Source organism: Alligator sinensis, unplaced genomic scaffold, assembly GCF_000455745.1.
Source record: "Alligator sinensis unplaced genomic scaffold, ASM45574v1 scaffold177_1, whole genome shotgun sequence".
NCBI lineage: Eukaryota > Metazoa > Chordata > Crocodylia > Alligatoridae > Alligator > Alligator sinensis.
This window is the reverse complement of record NW_005842269.1, coordinates 1043536-1052645: the sequence shown is the minus strand read 5'-3', so window position 1 is coordinate 1052645 and position 9110 is coordinate 1043536. Positions and strand designations below refer to the sequence as shown.

Here is a 9110-nt window from a genome sequence, read left to right as displayed (position 1 = left end):
GGTTGGGGAAGGAGAGGGGTAGAGGAGGAGGGTAGGTGGGTGGGTGGGAGGAAGGCAGCTCAATCCTGCTTCCCTTGAAACTTCTCTCTCTCCCCCCTCTTCCTCTCTCGCTCTCCTTGATTTCTAGCCTAAAGTTGAAGCGAAGTGACGCAAGGCGGCGGGGCAGGCAGCGCTGGCGCTCGCGGGGCTGGAGCGCGGCGGCCGGGCAGACGTAACAGGCGGCGCCTTCTTCGCCGCGCTCTGTCCTCTCCGGGGTAGCGAAGGGCCGGGAGGCCCCGGCGGAGAGAGGACACGCACAGCCCCTCTTTCTCTCTCTCTCTCTCTCACACACACACACACAATGTGTGTCTCTCACACACAGCCTCTGACAGTGTCACACACACAGTCTCACTCATACACACAATGTCACACACGGTCACGCACACTGCCACCCACTCATGCACACAGCCTCCCACTCATGCTCATACACACCATGCCTCACACTCACACACACATCTCACGCTTATACACACACACTGCCTCACCCACTCATATACACAATGCCTCACACTCACAGACACACACACTGTGTGTCACACACACACTCTCTCTCCCCCTCTCACTAGCAGCTTCCCCCTTCCTCCCTCCAACCTTCCCCTCCGCAGTAGCCAAACGGGGTCTCTAGTCATTTCTCGCCAGAGGAAATCGGCTTCCTAAACACCCGGGGCTTTCATTTTGCGGGGAAGGGAAGTCGTGAAATAGGAAATGTCCTTACTCGGTGCAGCTCTCGCAGAGGACCTGGTGCTCACAGGGTCAGTTCTCCAGCTCCCCTCTCCTCCCCCCGCCCCAAATGAGTCTTCTCATCTGCAACCGGGAGACAACAGCCACACTTTGCTCGCCAGTGAAAGGCAAACCAGAAGGTGACAAAAGCAGAGTCCCGAGGCTGTGCTGGTGGCTGTATATACTTTGCAACGCTGATGTCTGGAGGGAGCTAGCAGTGGCCACAATGCAGCTTCCTCGACTCTGTGTGTGTGTGTGTGTGTGTGTGTGTGTGTGTGTGTGCGTGTGCCGCCCAGAGCTGCTCTACCAGTGCATGCTCACACGCTGATATAACTTTCTAGGAAACACGGAGGGGGGGCAGGCGGAGGAGAAGGGGGAGGACTGGTCCCGACTTCCACTCTTCGCTGCTGCGCGCTGCATGCAGCACAGCTGTTCTCGCTGCTGGCCAGGCCGCTGCCCCGCTGCACGGGCCAAGCCCTGGGCTTTCCCGGCTCTGATTCATTTGCTTTCATAGTCACTCATGCTCTGGCTTCTTTTGGCGTGTCTTACATTGTCCCCAGTTGCCCAGGGATGTGTAACTTTTCTCCTAAGGACAGAGACGCACAGCGCCCCCCCGCCCCTCTCCCTCTGGGGCCAGGCAGCGGTGGGGAGGGTGCGTGGGGTTTGCTCGGTCCCTTGCAGCAGCTGGACCCCATAGGGTCCTATGGGAAAATGCAGATCGGGCTGCAGGAGAAGGAAAGAGGTGGGCAGGCAGGGGATACAGGATGCCTGGGATGAGCCCGGCTTCTCGCGATCCCTTCCTCCTCCCCGCGAGGAAGATGGAGGTGGGGTGGAAGGAGCGAAATATCACTTTAAAAGTGTGAGTTGAGAGTTTGGGGAGCCGCTTCCCCTCCCTCTATTTGCATAGCCAATAGCTCTGGGGCTCTCGCTGCTGCGCGCTGATTGTTACCGGGCAGATTATATTTTAAGGAAGAAGCTGTCCCTCCCTACATCAAAGAAACTCAGCAAGGGGGGGAACCCACCCACCCACCCGCTACTGACCTCACCTGTCGGGGGGGGGTTGGGATTTCATCTCCCGCAACTCAATAAATCCATGCAATTAGCGACTGCGGCGTGAGCCCGCAGCCAGCCCCGCCACGCTGCTGGGCAAACCGAAACAGCCTGCCCTGAGGCTGGAGCTGCTGTGATAGATTAGGAATCAAGTCATAAAGACAGCTATAATAATAATAGTAATAATATCATCATAATTATTATAATCGTCGTCATTATCACTATAAATAGCAATATGATTATTGCAATCGAGACGCACGGGACTGGGGGGCTGGTCATAAAGAGATCATAAAGATGATGATGATCATCATCATCATTGTCGTCATTGTCATTATTACTATCAATATTCTTGCATAGAGGCACACAGGGCTGGGGGGATGCCCCAGACGGGTTAGGAATCAAGTCATAAAGAGAGCTATTATTAATACTGCTACTACTACTATCATCATTATCATTATCATCGTCAATATTATTATTGCAAGAGAGGCACACAGGGCTGTGGGCGGGGAAGGCTGCCCCAGATGGATTAGGAATCAAGTCATAAAGAGAGTTATTAGTAGTATTATCATCATCATTATTATCATCGTCATTATCATTATTAATATCAATATTATTATAGCAATAGAGGCACACAGGGTTGCGCCAGATGGTTTAGGAATAAAGTCATAAGGAGAGCTGTTATTATTATCACCATTATTATCATTATTATCAATATCAATATTATTATAGTATAGAAGCACACAGTGCTGGGGGGCTGCCCCAGACTAGCCAGATGTTGAGTCGATGATGCCTGTGTTTCTTTTATTAAGAAACACCCACCCGCCTCTGGACTCCAACCCACAGTGCAGCTGATTCTTGCTGGGCCGGCAGAGCCCTCCTCCTGGGAGACCCTCCTCATTTTCTTTGCCAGCTCCTCCCCAAAGGAGCAGGGGGCTGCGGCCGGGTGCGCAACCAGGAGACCTCGGATGCAGGCACCCGACAAATCCCAGTGGCACTTACATTTCCCCCCCTCCTGCCTCCTTATAATGGCATCAGCTGGGCGGTTGTCAATCAAAAGTCCCCGGTAGGAAGCGGTGGACATAGCTGTGTTGTGCAAAGCCCGCATTGTATTCTGCCCCTGGAGAAAGGGAAAAGGGAGGGAGCTTTCCCCACCCCTGCACATACACTGAGGTCTATGAACTCGGAGCTATTAAAAAGCGGCATGCTACTCAATGAAAGGCTCTTTAAACTCCCCCCATTCATTCCCCCTTCCCTATTGCCCGCCTGCTCCTGTAAACAGGGAGCGCGTTGTGTCAATGGCACGTTTGCCTTCTCCAAACTCATCGGAGTGAATTCATAAACGCCCTGCTCCAGCTTGGGAGCCCGAACAAGCCAGGGCTTGTGCTAGAATTTGATTTTCACTGGGGAGGGGGGAGATGGATGTCCTTGTACAGATGTGACACTGATCAGGACAAAGGGGGAAAGACCAGTGACTTTGCAAAGGTGCTGGCTTTTCAGCGGGAAGAGGCAGGAGGGGTCCCGTGGGCACACAGCACACATCTGGAAAAGAAACGAGCACACATCTGGGGGTGTCCTTCACACACCAGGACAAGAAACGAGGTGACATCCCCCTCCTGTCCCCTCCCCATGGATATTGCCCTCCAGTTTCAGGATCAAAGCGAGATCACTGGGGGGAGAAATCTTATTTTAAAAGCTTTCTTACTTCGGTGCCTCTCATTCAAAGTATTATATTTAGGTTTTTTTGTTTTTGTTTTTTAATTTTTTTGTTGTTGCAAAAATGCTCCTCTCCGCCCAGGGAGCAAAGAGTTACCCGACTTCATGCCAGGGCAGGGACTGCCCAACCTTTCCTTGCAAGCCACCAAGTCCAAGCTCCTGCTTTCGGGTTCATGTCTGAGCCGCTAACGTGTGGTTCTCATTTTCCTCCGTCGGGTCGAGATGAGGGTTTTGCTTTGACTCTGGGTGGCCACGGGGCTTGCAGCTATGCCTACACCCGGAGACGCACTTCTGTGCTGTGGAGAAAAAAAAAAGGTAATTTCCCTCCACTGCTTTGGGAGTTTCTTGCTCAGTTTCAGACCAAAGCTGCACCAGCCACTTGGTTCGTAATGTGGTCTTTATGCCCATGGGCAATCCGTTTTTAGGCTGTTATTATTATTATTACTTTCTTAATACATCACATTTTGAGACAGCAGATGTTTTAACAGTCTCAGTTTGGAGATTATCGAGTGCCATATGTTAAATAGCAAGTCCCCCATCCCCCCCCTAAAAAAAAAAAAAGAAACCCCCTTCTCGCACACACACACCCTTCTTTTGGCTGGTTCAGAGCATAAATGATTCAATCAAACGCTGTCAGAATATATATCTTTGTATGCCAACACCTTACAAAGATGACACCAGTGTCTGGAAAGGTTGTGGGGAAGATCCTCCCCCCTCCCAGTGTGTAAATCACTCCCTGCAGCGATGTCTCCAGTCCAGCTGCAGCCCGCACCATGCTGGATTTTCGCGGAAATTCAACGTCATCCTGCCAGCACACGTGGGAATCATTTTTCCTCCGGAAAGCAGCGCCTATTGCTGCTGCTGCACAGTGTTATAGTATGTGCTGCTGGAAGCCACACGCTCTGTACTGGAGGGGGTGCTGTGCTGCTCTTAGTGCTGTTGCCATCCTGTGAAAGGCAGCGATCTGATCAAAAAAAGCGATTGGCTCAGTTTTAGGAACTTCCTCCTCCCCCGCCCCCCCCCTTGCAATAATTTTCCATTCACTTTGAGTACCGTTATCCCTTTATATTAATAATCAGGAGCAGAGCAACTATGAACTGGACCAGATGCTCCTGATTAATATTAATCCTAACCTCTATAAAACTATGTTAGGGGCTGGAAGGGACCTCCCTTTATATTAATAATCAGGAGCAAGGTCCCTTCCAGCTCCTAACATCTATGAAACTATGAACAACACAGTGATAAAAATGTTATTTTATTATTTGCAGGGTTTTTGGTTGTAGCTGTGCTGGTCTAAGGACATAGGCAGGTAAGGTGCTTTGGGTAGATGTGATATCTTTTATTAGACCAACTGAGTAGGTGGAAAGATGTTCTTTGCAAGCTTTCAGGCACAAGCACCCTTCTTCAGGCATAGGGAGTCTCTGTTCTTCTGAGACCGCCAAGGAATGAATGAAGCTAAAAGTGTGACAGGAGGTCTAATAAAAGAGATCACATCTACCCAAAGAACCTTGCCATTTTATTATTTAATGTTCCGGAAAATAAGGGAGGCTCTTCCTTTTTTGCCTCCTGCATCTTTTTAGCTTAATTTATTACCCTTGTTTATTATTATTTCAACTCCTCCCCTTGCAAATACGAGAAAAGAGACAGTAAAAGGGGACTGCGGGGACACAGATCAAATTTTGAATCTGAACCTAAGGTACAAAATTTAGGAGGGTAACTTCTTTTTTTGTAAATGTCCAGTGGGCACAGATACTTTTCTTGTAGTTTATTTGTTTAAACCAAAGACAGCCTTCAGCAATGCTTGTAATATGAACACTGAGCGATGGAATACTAGGATCTGAAAATGAGGCTGACTGGAAGCCAAAAAGAAACAGCTTAATATACTTTCATTGTTTAAGTTAAGAGAAATGCAAAAAAAAACACAAAACAAAACCCAAATAGCATGATTAATGCCAAATAAACTTGAACATATTTTAATTTTGCTGATCTAGAATATTTATTTATTTATTTTTTAAATATATAGCTGACTTTTACTTTTTCTGAAACAAGCTTTGCGTTTTCTACCCAAAAGAGGCAGCATACTAAAAATTCAACCCTCTAACCTTCTGGTTCTTGGTTGTTTGTGCCTATAATAAGATTGAAAAAAACTTACGAACAGTGTGCATCTCCTCCATATATTTACCAAAAATATTTCTATTTGTACGGCTATTTGTAGACTCTAATTATTTTATTTAATTTTCATCTGTATCATTTGAACTGTAATCTTTATAGAAAATCATTATTGCTGCAAGCAAAACGTGCCCTCAGTACCATTTTTTGGCTGTACTTGGATGATGATTTTATATAGGTATGACAAGTGAAGTGGCAGATGATAAATGGATGAAGTGCTGATGAGAGTTTAATGCTTTCTTAATTTATTCTTCCTTTCCATTTTATGCAAAATATACCTGTTACATCTTTTCTCTAAATTGTGTATCAGACCTTTAGGGTAGGAATGGTCTTTTACTGGTTTTGTACCATGCCCAGTGCAATGGATACACAATCTTTATAAAAATATTTAAGTTAGACTGGAAAGGAATCCAACAAACATCTGAAAAACACTCCTTCTGAAAGACTTAAAAGAAACTCACTTAATTTAGTTAGGTTATCTAAGAGAAGCTCAAGAGATCACTTGATTACAGTCTACAAAGATGTACATGAGGAAAAGTTTTCTGATGCTCAATGGCTTTTTAATGGAGCAGAAAAGGTATAACAAGAATTCAGGGTTAGAAGGTGAAGCTAGAGAATTTCAGACTAGAAGCAAAGGCACACATTTTTAACAGTCAAGGTAATTAATCATTGTCATATCTCATTTAGTGATAGGGCAGGTTCTCTATCAGTTTAAGTCTATAAATCAAATCTGGACAACTTTCTAAAAGGTGCAGCATAGTTTACACAGGAGTTACAGATTTCATGCAGACATTTCTGGTGAGATTCCATGGCCTGTTTTACACAGAGAGCCATGTGAGATGATTTTACAATGTATGTATCCTAAGAACATGTATAGAATCTATAATTGCCAATAACCCAAACACTTGCATAGTCAGGTATCAATTCTACAGGTCTAACTGAACTCCCTGATAGATTTGCTTAATGAGGGCTAAAAACTCTATCCTTGATTGTCTCCATTAGACAATATGTATCTTGCTTTGGAATTAACCATATTCTGCTTAAGTTTACTGTGTTGAGAGCTTCATTCCTCAAGTGTGCAGAGTGATTTCCACTAGGTGCTGGGTGTATGATCGCACACTTGCTGAAGGTAGTGGCAAAGTAATTTCAGTCATTTCAACAGAGCAGGAACAATCCCCAGGTTCCCTCAACATCAGTGAAATCAGGAGCAACTGAGAACACTCAGCAACTTCTAGGACTGAGCAGGAATTGGAGTGAGCTGCTTCACATACTTTTGAGAGTGAAAAACTGGCTTTTACAGCAGATACTTGAAAGAGCTGGTGCACTTGTGATGAGACAGTATTGGAGTGTATTCTTATACCTCTTCCAGTAATGATGATGATGTCAGTTCCAGTTATACCATGAACAACCTGAGTGAACTTGGTCAAGAACTTCGTTTTTTTTCTGTACCTCAGGTCTTTACCTATAGGGGGACTAAAGAGTTCTGGCTTGCCTCATAAGGCTAATATAAGGACATACATCCAAAGATGGCACAGCACTCAGATTCTGCAGTTATGGCAGCCAAATATGCACCTAAGGTAGACATCATTAAGTACTAGGCTACAAACTTGTCTGTTATCACAGACTTCCTCAGCTGGGCTTTGGATTCCATTCTACAAATTCTGCTTTGTTTACTGCACAAAAACACAGTACATCATTGAAAAATCAGTTGGTGTGTATTTATTTGGGAAGGAAGGGGGTGAATGATACTTCTGATAGTGCTCTTACATACAGCATTTGTAAGACCATTACTGGAATACTGTAATGATGGACACCTCTGGTGTCCATCATTTAATAAGGATATTGGAGAAGATAGAGTCCAAACAGGAGCTCCAAGAATGGTCTGCGATGTGGAAAACATCTTTTCCAACGAGACATTAAAAGATCTCAGATCTATTTAGCTCATGGAAGAGAAGGTTAAGAGGTGATTTAGTCAGGGACAGCAGTATTATACAAGCAAGAGAAGCGATTTTGCTCTTCTGTCATCTCTTATTCCCTTGGTATATCTTCTCTCTGATTCCCAGGTGAGATTATCTTTTACAGCAAACAAGGCATTGTGCATCCTGACAAGATGCAAAATATTTTATGAAGAATATCAGGATCTAGGCTGAGAAATGCTAACAAAATATTTGTGTGCTTCCCTGTGTTCTGAAGATACTACATGTAGAGGACAAATTGGACATTTCTACTCCTTGTTTTGTAAAGGAAGTGAATATAGAATAGAATGACTAGTTTTTCAGGCATGAAGGGGAGAACCTTTTCTCCTTCTCCGGCATTTACCTTATTTCTGTTGTAAAAAATGACAAAAAAACACCCATCTATTAGAAAAAGATTAGTTTTACAAAAAAACTGGTTTGCATGACTATTGACATAGAACTCAGAATTCCTCCTTTGCCATTCCTGGGTCCATGAACTTCTCCCTGATTCCTTGAAATTAAGTATTATCTCATTAACTCAGTAAAACATCAAAACGGAACAAGCAAAGTCTAATTGTTGAACAAAAAACAAACAAACAAACAAACAAAAAAAAAATCACTCCAAATCCCCACAGCCTGGAGGACATTAAATAATTATTTACAAAGCAACATTTTTGTTTCCACAATTAGCACTCTGATTATAATTAAATATTGGTTATATATTATTACTGGGTTCTGAGATGATTAGACCATCATCTTTCTAGGTTGCAGATGTGGTCAGTAACTGAAACCACCATGATGACAAGTGCAAACTGTGAACCTAGCATTATTGTTATCATTGGTATTATCATAATTATTGTTGTTATTATCTAGATGAATGTCCCCCTTACACCTAGAAAGGTTCAGAATGCCTTTTAATAAATTAAAAACAAATTCTCAGATAAGAAATGACAAAACTCCCCAAATGACACCCCAAAACTTGCAAACTTTACCCCATCCCACTTCCTTGGGTATTCTTCAGGAGAGCAAACACTCCAGTCTATTACACAGGACAGGAAATCATCTCAACTGCTCTTCCCGGGTCCCATTCACACTGAGGTATACAAAACCTCTTCTCAGCCCTACCTCACACCTAGAAGAGATCCCTCCCTCTCTCTCTGTAACAGGGGTTGAGGGGAAAGGTCTAGCAGGCTGCTGAGCAAGGGCCAGCTGCAGAGAAGTAAGCAGTCCAAAGGCAAATAAAAAAGAGGAGCTACAGGCAACTATATGAGAAAAGACACCCCTGCAATAAGCTACAGTGGCAGTGCTTTAAGCAGGCAGGAAGGTAAAGAGTAAGTGAAGGACAGCTGAGCTGACTAGCAGATTAGAGCAAACTGAGTAATGGACTAAATAGAACCCCTGGGTCAGTTAAGGGTCATGTCATCAGAAGAGATGGAACCCAGCCTACAGAAAATTGGGCCCCTG

At 44.7% G+C, this 9110-nt stretch overlaps 1 protein-coding gene and 1 long non-coding RNA gene across 3 annotated transcripts in view; both read right to left on the bottom strand.

Moving 5' to 3' along the window:
• CCND2 (cyclin D2) overlaps positions 1-1004 on the bottom strand; it is an 86852-nt gene extending 85848 nt beyond the window's left edge. Inside the window, exon 1 of one of the 2 annotated variants that reach the window (XM_025209104.1) lies at positions 755-1004. The gene's annotated coding sequence lies outside the window, so the exon portion shown is untranslated. The remainder of the gene's footprint in view (positions 1-754) is intronic. The other variant, XM_025209105.1, reaches the window with a different exon arrangement.
• A 2491-nt stretch (positions 1005-3495) lies between these two features.
• On the bottom strand, positions 3496-8738 carry LOC112550966. The gene is made up of 3 exons (XR_003095056.1): positions 8639-8738; positions 4185-4469; positions 3496-3818 (listed from the first exon to the last, which is right to left on the bottom strand). It is a non-coding gene; the product is annotated as an uncharacterized LOC112550966 (long non-coding RNA).
• Positions 8739-9110: the final 372 nt, after the last annotated feature.